The sequence below is a fragment of the Salvelinus fontinalis genome, chromosome 36 (assembly GCF_029448725.1).
Source record: "Salvelinus fontinalis isolate EN_2023a chromosome 36, ASM2944872v1, whole genome shotgun sequence".
In the NCBI taxonomy this organism is placed as follows: Eukaryota; Metazoa; Chordata; class Actinopteri; order Salmoniformes; family Salmonidae; genus Salvelinus; species Salvelinus fontinalis.
The window spans coordinates 28,171,454-28,190,225 of record NC_074700.1 but is presented as its reverse complement, the minus strand read 5'-3'; the positions used below and the strand labels follow the sequence as shown (position 1 = coordinate 28,190,225).

The window sequence follows — 18,772 nt, the reverse complement described above, 5'->3', positions numbered from 1 at the left end:
GGTGACATTCTACCCTCTACCCTATAAATACCAGCTATGCTGATGAGGTGACATTCTACCCTATAAATACCAGCTATGTTGATGATGTGACATTCTACCCTATAAATACCAGCTATGCTGATGAGGTAACAATCTACCCTATAAATACCAGCTATGTTGATGAGGTGACATTCTAACCTCTACCCTATAAATACCAGCTATGTTGATGAGGTAACATTCTACCCTATAAATACCAGCTATGCTGATGAGGTAACATTCTACCCTATAAATACCAGCTATGTTGATGAGGTGACATTCTACCCTATAAATACCAGCTATGTTGAAGTGACATTCTACCCTATAAATACCAGCTATGCTGATGAGGTGACATTCTACCCTATAAATACCAGCTATGCTGATGAGGTGACATTCTACCCTATAAATACCACCTATGCTGATGAGGTGACATTCTACCCTATAAATACCAGCTATGTTGATGATGTGACATTCTACCCTATAAATACCAGCTATGTTGATGAGGTGACATTCTACCCTATAAATACCAGCTATGCTGATGAGGTGACATTCTAACCTATAAATACCAGCTATGCTGATGAGGTGACATTCTACCCTATAAATACCAGCTATGCTGATGAGGTAACATTCTAACCTATAAATACCAGCTATGCTGAGGTGACATTCTACCCTATAAATACCAGCTATGCTGATGAGGTGACATTCTACCCTATAAATACCAGCTATGCTGATGAGGTGACATTCTACCCTATAAATACCAGCTATGTTGATGATGTGACATTCTACCCTATAAATACCAGCTATGTTGATGAGGTGACATTCTACCCTATAAATACCAGCTATGCTGATGAGGTGACATTCTAACCTATAAATACCAGCCATGCTGATGAGGTGACATTCTACCCTATAAATACCAGCTATGCTGATGAGGTGACATTCTACCCTATAAATACCAGCTATGTTGATGAGGTGACATTCTACCCTCTACCCTTTAAATACCAGCTATGCTGATGAGGTAACATTCTACCCTATAAATACCAGCTATGCTGATGAGGTGACATTCTACCCTATAAATACCAGCTATGCTGATGTGGTGATATTCTAACCTATAAATACCAGCAATGCTGATGAGGTGACATTCTACCCTATAAATACCAGCTATGTTGATGATGTGACATTCTAACCTATAAATACCAGCTATGCTGATGAGGTGACATTCTACCCTTTAAATACCAGCTATGTTGATGAGGTGACATTCTACCCTATAAATACCAGCTGTGATGATGTGACATTCTACCCTATAAATACCAGCTATGCTGATGAGGTGACATTCTACCCTCTACCCTATAAATACCAGCTATGCTATGGTGACATTCTAACCTATAAATACCAGCTATGCTGATGAGGTGACATTCTACCCTATAAATACCAGCTATGATGAGGTGACATTCTACCCTATAAATACCAGCTATGCTGATGAGGTGACATTCTACCCTATAAATACCAGCTATGCTGATGAGGTGACATTCTACCCTATAAATACCAGCTATGCTGATGAGGTGACATTCTAACCTCTACCCTATAAATACCAGCTATGCTGATGAGGTAACATTCTACCCTATAAATACCAGCTATGCTGATGGGGTGACATTCTACCCTCTACCCTATAAATACCAGCTATGCTGATGAGGTGACATTCTAACCTATAAATACCAGCTATGTTGATGAGGTAACATTCTACCCTATAAATACCATTTATGCTGATGATGTGACATTATACCCTATAAATACCAGCTATGCTGTTGAGGTAACAATCTACCCTATAAATACCAGCTATGTTGATGAGGTGACATTCTAACCTCTACCCTATAAATACCAGCTATGTTGATGAGGTAACATTCTACCCTATAAATACCAGCTATGCTGATGAGGTAACATTCTACCCTATAAATACCAGCTATGTTGATGAGGTGACATCCTACCCTATAAATACCAGCTATGTTGATGAGGTGACATTCTACCCTATAAATACCAGCTATGCTGATGAGGTGACATTCTACCCTATAAATACCAGCTATGCTGATGAGGTGACATTCTACCCTATAAATACCAGCTATGCTGATGAGGTGACATTCTACCCTATAAATACCAGCTATGTTGATGATGTGACATTCTACCCTATAAATACCAGCTATGCTGATGAGGTGACATTCTAACCTATAAATACCAGCTATGCTGATGAGGTGACATTCTACCCTATAAATACCAGCTATGCTGATGAGGTAACATTCTAACCTATAAATACCAGCTATGCTGATGAGGTGACATTCTACCCTATAAATACCAGCTATGCTGATGAGGTGACATTCTACCCTATAAATACCAGCTATGCTGATGAGGTGACATTCTACCCTCTACCCTATAAATACCTGCTATGTTGATGAGGTGATATTCTAACCTATAAAAACCAGCTATGATGATGAGGTGACATTCTACCCTATAAATACCAGCTATGCTGATGAGGTGACATTCTACCCTATAAATACCAGCTTTGATGATGAGGTGACATTCTACCCTCTACCCTATAAATACCAGCTATGCTGATGAGGTGACATTCTACCCTATAAATAACAGCTATGTTGATGAGGTGACATTCTACCCTCTACCCTATAAATACCAGCTATGCTGATGAGGTGACATTCTACCCTATAAATACCAGCTATGTTGATGAGGTAACATTCTACCCTCTACCCTATAAATACCAGCTATGCTGATGAGGTGACATTCTACCCTATAAGTACCAGCTATGCTGATGAGGTAACATTCTACCCTATAAATACTAGCTATGCTGATGAGGTGACATTCTACCCTATAAATACCAGCTATGTTGATGAGGTAACATTCTACCCTATAAATACCAGCTATGCTGATGAGGTAACATTCTACCCTATAAATACCAGCTATGCTGATGAGGTGACATTCTACCCTATAAATACCAGCTATGCTGATGAGGTGACATTCTACCCTCTACCCTATAAATACCAGCTATGCTGATGAGGTGACATTCTACCCTATAAATACCAGCTATGTTGATGAGGTGACATTCTACCCTATAAATACCAGCTATGTTGAAGTGACATTCTACCCTATAAATACCAGCTATGCTGATGAGGTGACATTCTACCCTATAAATACCAGCTATGCTGATGAGGTGACATTCTACCCTATAAATACCAGCTATGCTGATGAGGTGACATTCTACCCTATAAATACCAGCTATGTTGATGATGTGACATTCTACCCTATAAATACCAGCTATGTTGATGAGGTGACATTCTACCCTATAAATACCAGCTATGCTCATGAGGTGACATTCTAACCTATAAATACCAGCTATGCTGATGAGGTGACATTCTACCCTATAAATACCAGCTATGCTGATGAGGTAACATTCTAACCTATAAATACCAGCTATGCTGATGAGGTGACATTCTACCCTAAAAATACCAGCTATGCTGATGAGGTGACATTCTAACCTATAAATACCAGCTATGCTGATGAGGTAACATTCTACCCTATAAATACTAGCTATGCTGATGAGGTGACATTCTACCCTATAAATACCAGCTATGTTGATGAGGTGACATTCTAACCTATAAATACCAGCTATGCTGATGTGTCATTCTACCCTCTACCCTATAAATACCAGCTATGCTGATGACTTTACATTCTACCCTCTACCCTATAAATACCAGCTATGCTGATGAGGTAACATTCTAACCTATAAATACCAGCTATGCTGATTAGGTGACATTCTACCCTATAAATACCAGCTATGCTGATGAGGTGACATTCTAACCTATAAATACCAGCTATGCTGATGTGTCATTCTACCCTCTACCCTATAAATACCAGCTATGCTGATGACTTTACATTCTACCCTCTACCCTATAAATACCAGCTATGCTGATGAGGTGACATTCTACCCTCTACCCTATAAATACCAGCTATGTTGATGAGGTGACATTCTACCCTATAAATACCAGCTATGCTGATGAGGTGACATTCTACCCTATAAATACCAGCTATGCTGATGAGGTGACATTCTACCCTATAAATACCAGCTATGCTGATGAGGTGACATTCTACCCTATAAATACCAGCTATGTTGATGAGGTGACATTCTACCCTATAAATACCAGCTATGTTGATGAGGTGACATTCTAACCTCTACCCTATAAATACCAGCTATGCTGATGAGGTGACATTCTACCCTATAAATACCAGCTATGCTGATGAGGTGACATTCTAACCTATAAATACCAGCTATGCTGATGAGGTGACATTCTAACCTATAAATACCAGCTATGCTGATGAGGTGACATTCTAACCTATAAATACCAGCTATGCTGATGAGGTGACATTCTACCCTATAAATACCAGCTATGCTGATGAGGTGACATTCTACCCTCTACCCTATAAATACCAGCTATGCTGATGAGGTGACATTCTACCCTATAAATACCAGCTATGTTGATGATGTGACATTCTACCCTATAAATACCAGCTATGCTGATGAGGTAACAATCTACCCTATAAATACCAGCTATGTTGATGAGGTGACATTCTAACCTCTACCCTATAAATACCAGCTATGTTGATGAGGTAACATTCTACCCTATAAATACCAGCTATGCTGATGAGGTAACATTCTACCCTATAAATACCAGCTATGCTGATGAGGTAACATTCTACCCTCTAAATACCAGCTATGTTAATGAGGTAACATTCTACCCTATAAATACCAGCTATGTTGATGAGGTGACATTCTAACCTCTACCCTATAAATACCAGCTATGCTGATGAGGTAACATTCTACCCTATAAATACCAGCTATGCTGATGAGGTGACATTCTACCCTATAAATACCAGCTATGCTGATGAGGTGACATTCTACCCTATAAATACCAGCTATGCTGATGAGGTGACATTCTACCCTCTACCCTATAAATACCTGCTATGTTGATGAGGTGATATTCTAACCTATAAAAACCAGCTATGATGATGAGGTGACATTCTACCCTATAAATACCAGCTATGCTGATGAGGTGACAATTCTACCCTATAAATACCAGCTATGTTCATGAGGTGACATTCTACCCTATAAATACCAGCTATGCTGATGAGGTGACATTCTACCCTATAAATACCAGCTATGCTGATGAGGTAACAATCTACCCTATAAATACCAGCTATGCTGATGAAGTGACATTCTACCCTCTACCCTATAAATACCAGCTATGCTGAGGTGACATTCTACCCTATAAATACCAGCTTTGATGATGAGGTGACATTCTACCCTCTACCCTATAAATACCAGCTATGCTGATGAGGTGACATTCTACCCTATAAATACCAGCTATGTTGATGAGGTGACATTCTACCCTCTACCCTATAAATACCAGCTATGCTGATGAGGTGACATTCTACCCTATAAATACCAGCTATGTTGATGAGGTAACATTCTACCCTCTACCCTATAAATACCAGCTATGCTGATGAGGTGACATTCTACCCTATAAATACCAGCTATGCTGATGAGGTAACATTCTACCCTATAAATACCAGCTATGTTGATGAGGTGACATTCTACCCTCTACCCTATAAATACCAGCTATGCTGATGAGGTGACATTCTACCCTATAAATACCAGCTATGTTGATGAGGTAACATTCTACCCTCTACCCTATAAATACCAGCTATGCTGATGAGGTGACATTCTACCCTATAAGTACCAGCTATGCTGATGAGGTAACATTCTACCCTATAAATACTATTTATGCTGATGAGGTGATATTCTACCCTATAAATACCAGCTATGTTGATGAGGTAACATTCTACCCTATAAATACCAGCTATGCTGATGAGGTGACATTCTACCCTATAAATACCAGCTATGCTGATGAGGTGACATTCTACCCTATAAATACCAGCTATGCTGATGAGGTGACATTCTAACCTATAAATACCAACTATGCTGATGAGGTGACATTCTAATCTATAAATACCAGCTATGCTGATGAGGTGACATTCTAACCTATAAATACCAGCTATGCTGATGAGGTGACATTCTACCCTATAAATACCAGCTATGCTGATGAGGTGACATTCTACCCTCTACCCTATAAATACCAGCTATGCTGATGAGGTGACATTCTACCCTATAAATACCAGCTATGTTGATGATGTGACATTCTACCCTATAAATACCAGCTATGCTGATGAGGTAACAATCTACCCTATAAATACCAGCTATGTTGATGAGGTGACATTCTAACCTCTACCCTATAAATACCAGCTATGTTGATGAGGTAACATTCTACCCTATAAATACCAGCTATGCTGATGAGGTAACATTCTACCCTATAAATACCAGCTATGTTGATGAGGTGACATTCTACCCTATAAATACCAGCTATGTTGAAGTGACATTCTACCCTATAAATACCAGCTATGCTGATGAGGTGACATTCTACCCTATAAATACCAGCTATGCTGATGAGGTGACATTCTACCCTATAAATACCAGCTATGCTGATGAGGTGACATTCTACCCTATAAATACCAGCTATGTTGATGATGTGACATTCTACCCTATAAATACCAGCTATGTTGATGATGTGACATTCTACCCTATAAATACCAGCTATGCTGATGAGGTGACATTCTAACCTATAAATACCAGCTATGCTGATGTGACATTCTACCCTATAAATACCAGCTATGCTGATGAGGTAACATTCTAACCTATAAATACCAGCTATGCTGATGAGGTGACATTCTACCCTATAAATACCAGCTATGCTGATGAGGTGACATTCTAACCTATAAATACCAGCTATGCTGATGAGGTGTCATTCTACCCTCTACCCTATAAATACCAGCTATGCTGATGACTTTACATTCTACCCTCTACCCTATAAATACCAGCTATGCTGATGAGGTAACATTCTAACCTATAAATACCAGCTATGCTGATGAGGTAACATTCTACCCTCTACCCTATAAATACCAGCTATGCTGATGAGGTGACATTCTACCCTCTACCCTATAAATACCAGCTATGTTGATGAGGTGACATTCTACCCTATAAATACCAGCTATGCTGATGAGGTGACATTCTACCCTATAAATACCAGCTATGCTGATGAGGTGACATTCTACCCTATAAATACCAGCTATGCTGATGAGGTGACATTCTACCCTATAAATACCAGCTATGTTGATGAGGTGACATTCTACCCTATAAATACCAGCTATGTTGATGAGGTGACATTCTAACCTCTACCCTATAAATACCAGCTATGCTGATGAGGTGACATTCTACCCTATAAATACCAGCTATGCTGATGAGGTGACATTCTAACCTATAAATACCAGCTATGCTGATGAGGTGACATTCTAACCTATAAATACCAGCTATGCTGATGAGGTGACATTCTAACCTATAAATACCAGCTATGCTGATGAGGTGACATTCTACCCTATAAATACCAGCTATGCTGATGAGGTGACATTCTAACCTCTACCCTATAAATACCAGCTATGTTGATGAGGTAACATTCTACCCTATAAATACCAGCTATGCTGATGAGGTAACATTCTACCCTATAAATACCAGCTATGTTGATGAGGTGACATTCTACCCTATAAATACCAGCTATGTTGATGAGGTGACATTCTACCCTATAAATACCAGCTATGTTGAAGTGACATTCTACCCTATAAATACCAGCTATGCTGATGAGGTGACATTCTACCCTATAAATACCAGCTATGCTGATGAGGTGACATTCTACCCTATAAATACCAGCTATGCTGATGAGGTGACATTCTACCCTATAAATACCAGCTATGTTGATGATGTGACATTCTACCCTATAAATACCAGCTATGTTGATGAGGTGACATTCTACCCTATAAATACCAGCTATGCTGATGAGGTGACATTCTAACCTATAAATACCAGCTATGCTGATGAGGTGACATTCTACCCTATAAATACCAGCTATGCTGATGAGGTAACATTCTAACCTATAAATACCAGCTATGCTGATGAGGTGACATTCTACCCTATAAATACCAGCTATGCTGATGAGGTGACATTCTAACCTATAAATACCAGCTATGCTGATGAGGTGTCATTCTACCTTCTACCCTATAAATACCAGCTATGCTGATGAGGTAACATTCTACCCTCTAAATACCAGCTATGTTAATGAGGTAACATTCTACCCTATAAATACCAGCTATGTTGATGAGGTGACATTCTAACCTCTACCCTATAAATACCAGCTATGCTGATGAGGTAACATTCTACCCTATAAATACCAGCTATGCTGATGAGGTGACATTCTACCCTATAAATACCAGCTATGTTGATGAGGTGACATTCTACCCTATAAATACCAGCTATGCTGATGAGGTGACATTCTACCCTATAAATACCAGCTATGCTGATGAGGTGACATTCTACCCTTTAAATACCAGCTATGTTGATGAGGTGACATTCTACCCTATAAATACCAGCTATGCTGAGGTGACATTCTACCCTATAAATACCAGCTTTGATGATGAGGTGACATTCTACCCTCTAGCCTATAAGTACCAGCTATGCTGATGAGGTGACATTCTACCCTATAAATACCAGCTATGTTGATGAGGTGACATTCTACCCTCTACCCTATAAATACCAGCTATGCTGATGAGGTGACATTCTACCCTGTAAATACCAGCTATGTTGATGAGGTAACATTCTACCCTCTACCCTATAAATACCAGCTATGCTGATGAGGTGACATTCTACCCTATAAATACCAGCTATGCTGATGAGGTAACATTCTACCCTATAAATACCAGCTATGTTGATGAGGTGACATTCTACCCTCTACCCTATAAATACCAGCTATGCTGATGAGGTGACATTCTACCCTATAAATACCAGCTATGCTGATGAGGTGACATTCTACCCTATAAATACCAGCTATGCTGATGAGGTGACATTCTACCCTATAAGTACCAGCTATGCTGATGAGGTGACATTCTACCCTATAAATACCAGCTATGCTGATGAGGTGACATCTACCCTATAAATACCAGCTATGCTGATGAGGTGACATTCTACCCTATAAATACCAACTATGCTGATGAGGTGACATTCTAATCTATAAATACCAGCTATGCTAATGAGGTGAAATTCTAACCTATAAATACCAGCTATGCTGATGAGGTGACATTCTACCCTATAAATACCAGCTATGCTGATGAGGTGACATTCTACCCTCTACCCTATAAATACCAGCTATGCTGATGAGGTGACATTCTACCCTATAAATACCAGCTATGTTGATGATGTGACATTCTACCCTATAAATACCAGCTATGCTTATGAGGTAACAATCTACCCTATAAATACCAGCTATGTTGATGAGGTGACATTCTAACCTCTACCCTATAAATACCAGCTATGTTGATGAGGTAACATTCTACCCTATAAATACCAGCTATGCTGATGAGGTAACATTCTACCCTATAAATACCAGCTATGTTGATGAGGTGACATTCTACCCTATAAATACCAGCTATGTTGAAGTGACATTCTACCCTATAAATACCAGCTATGCTGATGAGGTGACATTCTACCCTATAAATACCAGCTATGCTGATGAGGTGACATTCTACCCTATAAATACCACCTATGCTGATGAGGTGACATTCTACCCTATAAATACCAGCTATGTTGATGATGTGACATTCTACCCTATAAATACCAGCTATGTTGATGAGGTGACATTCTACCCTATAAATACCAGCTATGCTGATGAGGTGACATTCTAACCTATAAATACCAGCTATGCTGATGAGGTGACATTCTACCCTATAAATACCAACTATGCTGATGAGGTAACATTCTAACCTATAAATACCAGCTATGCTGAGGTGACATTCTACCCTATAAATACCAGCTATGCTGATGAGGTGACATTCTACCCTATAAATACCAGCTATGCTGATGAGGTGACATTCTACCCTATAAATACCAGCTATGTTGATGATGTGACATTCTACCCTATAAATACCAGCTATGTTGATGAGGTGACATTCTACCCTATAAATACCAGCTATGTTGATGAGGTGACATTCTACCCTATAAATACCAGCTATGCTGATGAGGTGACATTCTACCCTATAAATACCAGCTATGTTGATGAGGTGACATTCTACCCTCTACCCTTTAAATACCAGCTATGCTGATGAGGTAACATTCTACCCTATAAATACCAGCTATGCTGATGAGGTGACATTCTACCCTATAAATACCAGCTATGCTGATGTGGTGATATTCTAACCTATAAATACCAGCAATGCTGATGAGGTGACATTCTACCCTATAAATACCAGCTATGTTGATGATGTGACATTCTAACCTATAAATACCAGCTATGCTGATGAGGTGACATTCTACCCTTTAAATACCAGCTATGTTGATGAGGTGACATTCTACCCTATAAATACCAGCTGTGATGATGTGACATTCTACCCTATAAATACCAGCTATGCTGATGAGGTGACATTCTACCCTCTACCCTATAAATACCAGCTATGCTATGGTGACATTCTAACCTATAAATACCAGCTATGCTGATGAGGTGACATTCTACCCTATAAATACCAGCTATGATGAGGTGACATTCTACCCTATAAATACCAGCTATGCTGATGAGGTGACATTCTACCCTATAAATACCAGCTATGCTGATGAGGTGAAATTCTACCCTATAAATACCAGCTATGCTGATGAGGTGACATTCTAACCTCTACCCTATAAATACCAGCTATGCTGATGAGGTAACATTCTACCCTATAAATACCAGCTATGCTGAGGTGACATTCTACCCTATAAATACCAGCTATGCTGATGAGGTGACATTCTACCCTATAAATACCAGCTATGCTGATGAGGTAACATTCTACCCTATAAATACCAGCTATGTTGATGAGGTGACATTCTAACCTATAAATACCAGCTATGTTGATGAGGTAACATTCTACCCTATACATACTAGCTATGCTGATGAGGTGACATTCTACCCTATAAATACCAGCTATGCTGATGAGGTGACATTCTACCCTCTACCCTATAAATACCAGCTATGCTGATGAGGTGACATTCTAACCTATAAATACCAGCTATGTTGATGAGGTAACATTCTACCCTATAAATACCATTTATGCTGATGATGTGACATTCTACCCTATAAATACCAGCTATGCTGATGAGGTAACAATCTACCCTATAAATACCAGCTATGTTGATGAGGTGACATTCTAACCTCTACCCTATAAATACCAGCTATGTTGATGAGGTAACATTCTACCCTATAAATACCAGCTATGCTGATGAGGTAACATTCTACCCTATAAATACCAGCTATGTTGATGAGGTGACATCCTACCCTATAAATACCAGCTATGCTGATGTGGTGATATTCTAACCTATAAATACCAGCAATGCTGATGAGGTGACATTCTACCCTATAAATACCAGCTATGTTGATGATGTGACATTCTAACCTATAAATACCAGCTATGCTGATGAGGTGACATTCTACCCTTTAAATACCAGCTATGTTGATGAGGTGACATTCTACCCTATAAATACCAGCTGTGATGATGTGACATTCTACCCTATAAATACCAGCTATGCTGATGAGGTGACATTCTACCCTCTACCCTATAAATACCAGCTATGCTATGGTGACATTCTAACCTATAAATACCAGCTATGCTGATGAGGTGACATTCTACCCTATAAATACCAGCTATGATGAGGTGACATTCTACCCTATAAATACCAGCTATGCTGATGAGGTGACATTCTACCCTATAAATACCAGCTATGCTGATGAGGTGACATTCTACCCTATAAATACCAGCTATGCTGATGAGGTGACATTCTAACCTCTACCCTATAAATACCAGCTATGCTGATGAGGTAACATTCTACCCTATAAATACCAGCTATGCTGAGGTGACATTCTACCCTATAAATACCAGCTATGCTGATGAGGTGACATTCTACCCTATAAATACCAGCTATGCTGATGAGGTAACATTCTACCCTATAAATACCAGCTATGTTGATGAGGTGACATTCTAACCTATAAATACCAGCTATGTTGATGAGGTAACATTCTACCCTATACATACTAGCTATGCTGATGAGGTGACATTCTACCCTATAAATACCAGCTATGCTGATGAGGTGACATTCTACCCTCTACCCTATAAATACCAGCTATGCTGATGAGGTGACATTCTAACCTATAAATACCAGCTATGTTGATGAGGTAACATTCTACCCTATAAATACCATTTATGCTGATGATGTGACATTCTACCCTATAAATACCAGCTATGCTGATGAGGTAACAATCTACCCTATAAATACCAGCTATGTTGATGAGGTGACATTCTAACCTCTACCCTATAAATACCAGCTATGTTGATGAGGTAACATTCTACCCTATAAATACCAGCTATGCTGATGAGGTAACATTCTACCCTATAAATACCAGCTATGTTGATGAGGTGACATCCTACCCTATAAATACCAGCTATGTTGATGAGGTGACATTCTACCCTATAAATACCAGCTATGCTGATGAGGTGACATTCTACCCTATAAATACCAGCTATGCTGATGAGGTGACATTCTACCCTATAAATACCAGCTATGCTGATGAGGTGACATTCTACCCTATAAATACCAGCTATGTTGATGATGTGACATTCTACCCTATAAATACCAGCTATGCTGATGAGGTGACATTCTAACCTATAAATACCAGCTATGCTGATGAGGTGACATTCTACCCTATAAATACCAGCTATGCTGATGAGGTAACATTCTAACCTATAAATACCAGCTATGCTGATGAGGTGACATTCTACCCTATAAATACCAGCTATGCTGATGAGGTGACATTCTACCCTATAAATACCAGCTATGCTGATGAGGTGACATTCTACCCTATAAATACCAGCTATGTTGATGAGGTGACATTCTACCCTATAAATACCAGCTATGTTGATGAGGTGACATTCTACCCTATAAATACCAGCTATGCTGATGAGGTGACATTCTAACCTATAAATACCAGCTATGCTGATGAGGTGACATTCTACCCTATAAATACCAGCTATGCTGATGAGGTGACATTCTACCCTATAAATACCAGCTATGTTGATGAGGTGACATTCTACCCTCTACCCTATAAATACCAGCTATGCTGATGAGGTAACATTCTACCCTATAAATACCAGCTATGTTGATGAGGTGACATTCTACCCTCTACCCTATAAATACCAGCTATGCTGATGAGGTGACATTCTACCCTATAAATACCAGCTATGCTGATGAGGTGACATTCTACCCTATAAATACCAGCTATGCTGATGAGGTGACATTCTACCCTATAAGTACCAGCTATGCTGATGAGGTGACATTCTACCCTATAAATACCAGCTATGCTGATGAGGTGACATCTACCCTATAAATACCAGCTATGCTGATGAGGTGACATTCTACCCTATAAATACCAACTATGCTGATGAGGTGACATTCTAATCTATAAATACCAGCTATGCTAATGAGGTGAAATTCTAACCTATAAATACCAGCTATGCTGATGAGGTGACATTCTACCCTATAAATACCAGCTATGCTGATGAGGTGACATTCTACCCTCTACCCTATAAATACCAGCTATGCTGATGAGGTGACATTCTACCCTATAAATACCAGCTATGTTGATGATGTGACATTCTACCCTATAAATACCAGCTATGCTGATGAGGTAACAATCTACCCTATAAATACCAGCTATGTTGATGAGGTGACATTCTAACCTCTACCCTATAAATACCAGCTATGTTGATGAGGTAACATTCTACCCTATAAATACCAGCTATGCTGATGAGGTAACATTCTACCCTATAAATACCAGCTATGTTGATGAGGTGACATTCTACCCTATAAATACCAGCTATGTTGAAGTGACATTCTACCCTATAAATACCAGCTATGCTGATGAGGTGACATTCTACCCTATAAATACCAGCTATGCTGATGAGGTGACATTCTACCCTATAAATACCACCTATGCTGATGAGGTGACATTCTACCCTATAAATACCAGCTATGTTGATGATGTGACATTCTACCCTATAAATACCAGCTATGTTGATGAGGTGACATTCTACCCTATAAATACCAGCTATGCTGATGAGGTGACATTCTAACCTATAAATACCAGCTATGCTGATGAGGTGACATTCTACCCTATAAATACCAACTATGCTGATGAGGTAACATTCTAACCTATAAATACCAGCTATGCTGAGGTGACATTCTACCCTATAAATACCAGCTATGCTGATGAGGTGACATTCTACCCTATAAATACCAGCTATGCTGATGAGGTGACATTCTACCCTCTACCCTATAAATACCAGCTATGCTGATGAGGTGACATTCTAACCTATAAATACCAGCTATGTTGATGAGGTAACATTCTACCCTATAAATACCATTTATGCTGATGATGTGACATTCTACCCTATAAATACCAGCTATGCTGATGAGGTGACATTCTACCCTATAAATACCAGCTATGCTGATGAGGTGACATTCTAACCTCTACCCTATAAATACCAGCTATGCTGATGAGGTAACATTCTACCCTATAAATACCAGCTATGCTGATGAGGTGACATTCTACCCTATAAATACCAGCTATGCTGATGTGGTGATATTCTAACCTATAAATACCAGCAATGCTGATGAGGTGACATTCTACCCTATAAATACCAGCTATGTTGATGATGTGACATTCTAACCTATAAATACCAGCTATGCTGATGAGGTGACATTCTACCCTTTAAATACCAGCTATGTTGATGAGGTGACATTCTACCCTATAAATACCAGCTGTGATGATGTGACAATCTACCCTATAAATACCAGCTATGCTGATGAGGTGACATTCTACCCTCTACCCTATAAATACCAGCTATGCTATGGTGACATTCTAACCTATAAATACCAGCTATGCTGATGAGGTGACATTCTACCCTATAAATACCAGCTATGCTGATGAGGTGATATTCTAACCTCTACCCTATAAATACCAGCTATGCTGATGAGGTGACATTCTACCCTATAAATACCAGCTATGCTGATGAGGTAACATTCTACCCTATAAATACCAGCTATGTTGATGAGGTGACATTCTAACCTATAAATACCAGCTATGTTGATGATGTGACATTCTACCCTATAAATACCAGCTATGCTGATGAGGTGACATTCTAACCTATAAATACCAGCTATGCTGATGAGGTGACATTCTACCCTATAAATACCAGCTATGCTGATGAGGTAACATTCTAACCTATAAATACCAGCTATGCTGATGAGGTGACATTCTACCCTATAAATACCAGCTATGCTGATGAGGTGACATTCTACCCTATAAATACCAGCTATGCTGATGAGGTGACATTCTACCCTATAAATACCAGCTATGCTGATGAGGTGACATTCTACCCTATAAATACCAGCTATGCTGATGAGGTAACATTCTACCCTATACATACTAGCTATGCTGATGAGGTGACATTCTACCCTATAAATACCAGCTATGCTGATGAGGTGACATTCTACCCTCTACCCTATAAATACCAGCTATGCTGATGAGGTGACATTCTAACCTATAAATACCAGCTATGTTGATGAGGTAACATTCTACCCTATAAATACCATTTATGCTGATGAGGTGACATTCTACCCTATAAATACCAGCTATGCTGATGACGCAACACACATGTCCCTGTTAGTGACCATTTCTCCTTTGTCAAGATAATCCAACCACCTGACAGGTGTGTCATATCAAGAAGCTGATTAAACAGCATGCTCATTACACAGGTGCACCTTGTGTTGGAGACAATAAATGGCCACTAAAAATGTGCAGTTTTGTCACACAACAAAATGCCACAGATTTCTCAAGTTTTGAGTGAGAGTGGATTTGGCATGCTGACTGCAGGAATGTCCACCAGAGCTGTTGCCAGAGAATTTAATTTAATTCCTCTACCTTAAGTCGTTTTTAGAGAATTTGGCAGTAGGTCCAAACGGCCTCACAACCGTGGACCACGTGTAACCACGACAACCCAGGACCTCCACGTCCGGCTTCTTCAACTGCGGTATCTTCTGAGACCAGCCATCCGGACAGCTGATGAAACTGTGGGTTTGCTTATCGTCCTCACCAGGGTCTTGACCTGACTGCAGTTCGGCATCATAACCAACATCAGTGGACAAATGTACACCTCCGATGGCCACTGGCACACTGGAGAAGCGTCCTCTTCACGGATGAACCCCGGTTTCAACTGTACCGGTACCGTGTACCGGGCCCGACAGCGTGTACGGCGTCGTGTGGGCGAGCGGTTTGCTGACGTCAACGTGTGGTTATGTTATGGGCAGGCATAAACTACAGACAACAAACCCAAAAGCATTTTATCGATGGCAATTTGAATGCACAAAAAGACAGTGACGAGGTCCTGAGGCCCATTGTGATGCCAAATTTATTTTTTAAATATATCTTTTTAAAGGTTATCTGTGACCAACAGATTCATATCTGTATTCCCAGTCATGTGAAATCCATAGATGAGGACATAATGAATTTATTTTAAATTGACTGATTTTCCTTAAATGAACTTATATGAACTGTAACTCAGTAAAATCTTTGAAATTGTTGCATGTTGTGTTTTTTTAAATGTTGTTCAGTTTGATCAGGCCACTATCAGTTTATCAGACTGCAGAATCTTCGTTAACGTAAATAAAGAGGAACTGATGGGAGAGAAAGAGCTGTGGAAACTACACTATTCTTCTGTGAGGAGACAATGAATGAAATATGAGTCTGGAGAACTGAAATGCAATACTACAGTTGAGTGAACTCTTGGTAGATGAAGGTTACAGACAAAACATCACATTAAGAACACCTTCCTAATATTGAGTGGCCCGGCCAGAGCCCGGACTTGAACCCTGATCTAACATCTCTGGAGAGACCTGAGAATAGCTGTGCAGCGACACGTCCCCATCCAACCTGACAGAGCTTGAGAGGATCTGCAGAGAAGAATGGGAGAAACTCCCCAAATACAGGTGTGCCAAGCTTGTAGCTTCATACCCAGGAAGACTTGAGGCTGTAATCGCTGCCAAAGGTGCTTCAACAAAGTACTGAGTAAAGGGTCTGAATACTTATGTAAATGTGATATTTCCGTTTATTTTTTAAATAATTTTGCTTTGTCCTTATTATGGCGTATTGTGTGTAGATTGATGAGGGAAAAATGTTTTAATCCATTTTAGAATAAGTCTGTAACGTAACAAAAAGTGGAAAAAGTGAAGGGGTCTGAATACTTTCAGAATGCACTGTGTATTGCATGTCCTCTCTCTCACACACACACACACACACACACACACACACACACACACACACACACACACACACACACACACAGGAACCTAACGTGCGCCAGGAAAACAATCCCCACAACATTACACCTCCACTACCAGCCTGTACCGTTGACACCAGGCAGGATGGGCCCATGGACTCATTCTGCTTACGCCAAATCCTGACTCTGCCATCAGCATGACGCAACATGAACCAGGATTTGTCGGACCAGGCAATGTTTTTCCACTCCTCAAATGTCCAGTGTTGGTGATCGCGTGCCCACTGGAGCAGCTTCTTCTTGTTTTAAGCTGATTGGAGTGGAACCCGGGGTGGTCGTCTGCTGCAATAGCCAATCCGTGACAAGGATAGATGAGACGTGCGTTTCTGAGATGCCGTTCTGCCCACCGCTGTTGTAGGGCGCCGCTGTCTGTTTGTGGCCCGCCACCGTTCTCCTTCGACCTCGTTCATCAACCAGCTGTTTTCACAGGACTGCCGTTGACTATGTTGTTTTGTTTCGCTCGGTAAACCCTAGACACTGTCGTGTGTGAAAACTCCAAGTGGCCGGGACGTTTTTTTGAGATACTGGATTCGGCGTGCCATGACACCGACGATCATACCTCGCTCAAAGTCTCTTAGGTCACTAGTTTTCTAATGTTCAACTGAACAGTAACTGAATGCCTCGATGCCTGTCTGCCTGCTTTATATGGCAAGCCACGGTCACGTGACTCACTGTCTGTAGGAGCGAACCATTTTTGTGAAACGGGGTGGTGTACCTAATAAACTGGCAACGGTGTGTGTGTGTAGGCCTTGCTGTTTGCGTCTATTATCAGACTGTGTGCTCTATCTGGTCTGGGGATCAATAAGTGTGTGATCAGTGATGATAAGTGTTGGGTAGTCCAGGCCCCATGAATACACCTGGAACATTCCTCTCTGCATTCTTGACGTTTCGTGGTGGAGTCAGAAATTTCACAAATGGCCCTGTCGCACTCCTTATTCATGCCACTAGAGAGACTAATGAGGTTTACGTTAGGATGGAACACTCAGGAGTTCTGTTTACAGTCCCAGTGTTCTTAGAGTCTATGTGGAGGTTCTAAATTCTGCCACAGGGGATGAGTCCGGTCCCAGACAGTCACAAGGCTTCTTCTGCTGAGCAGTGAAGACACACACACACACACACACACACACAAAGA

The 18,772-nt window shown here is 40.3% G+C and overlaps 1 protein-coding gene across 1 annotated transcript in view; it reads left to right on the top strand.

Moving 5' to 3' along the window:
• The window catches only part of rnf150b (ring finger protein 150b), a 95,385-nt gene that overhangs the window by 56,851 nt on the left and 19,762 nt on the right, over positions 1-18,772 (top strand). The window lies entirely within an intron of this gene.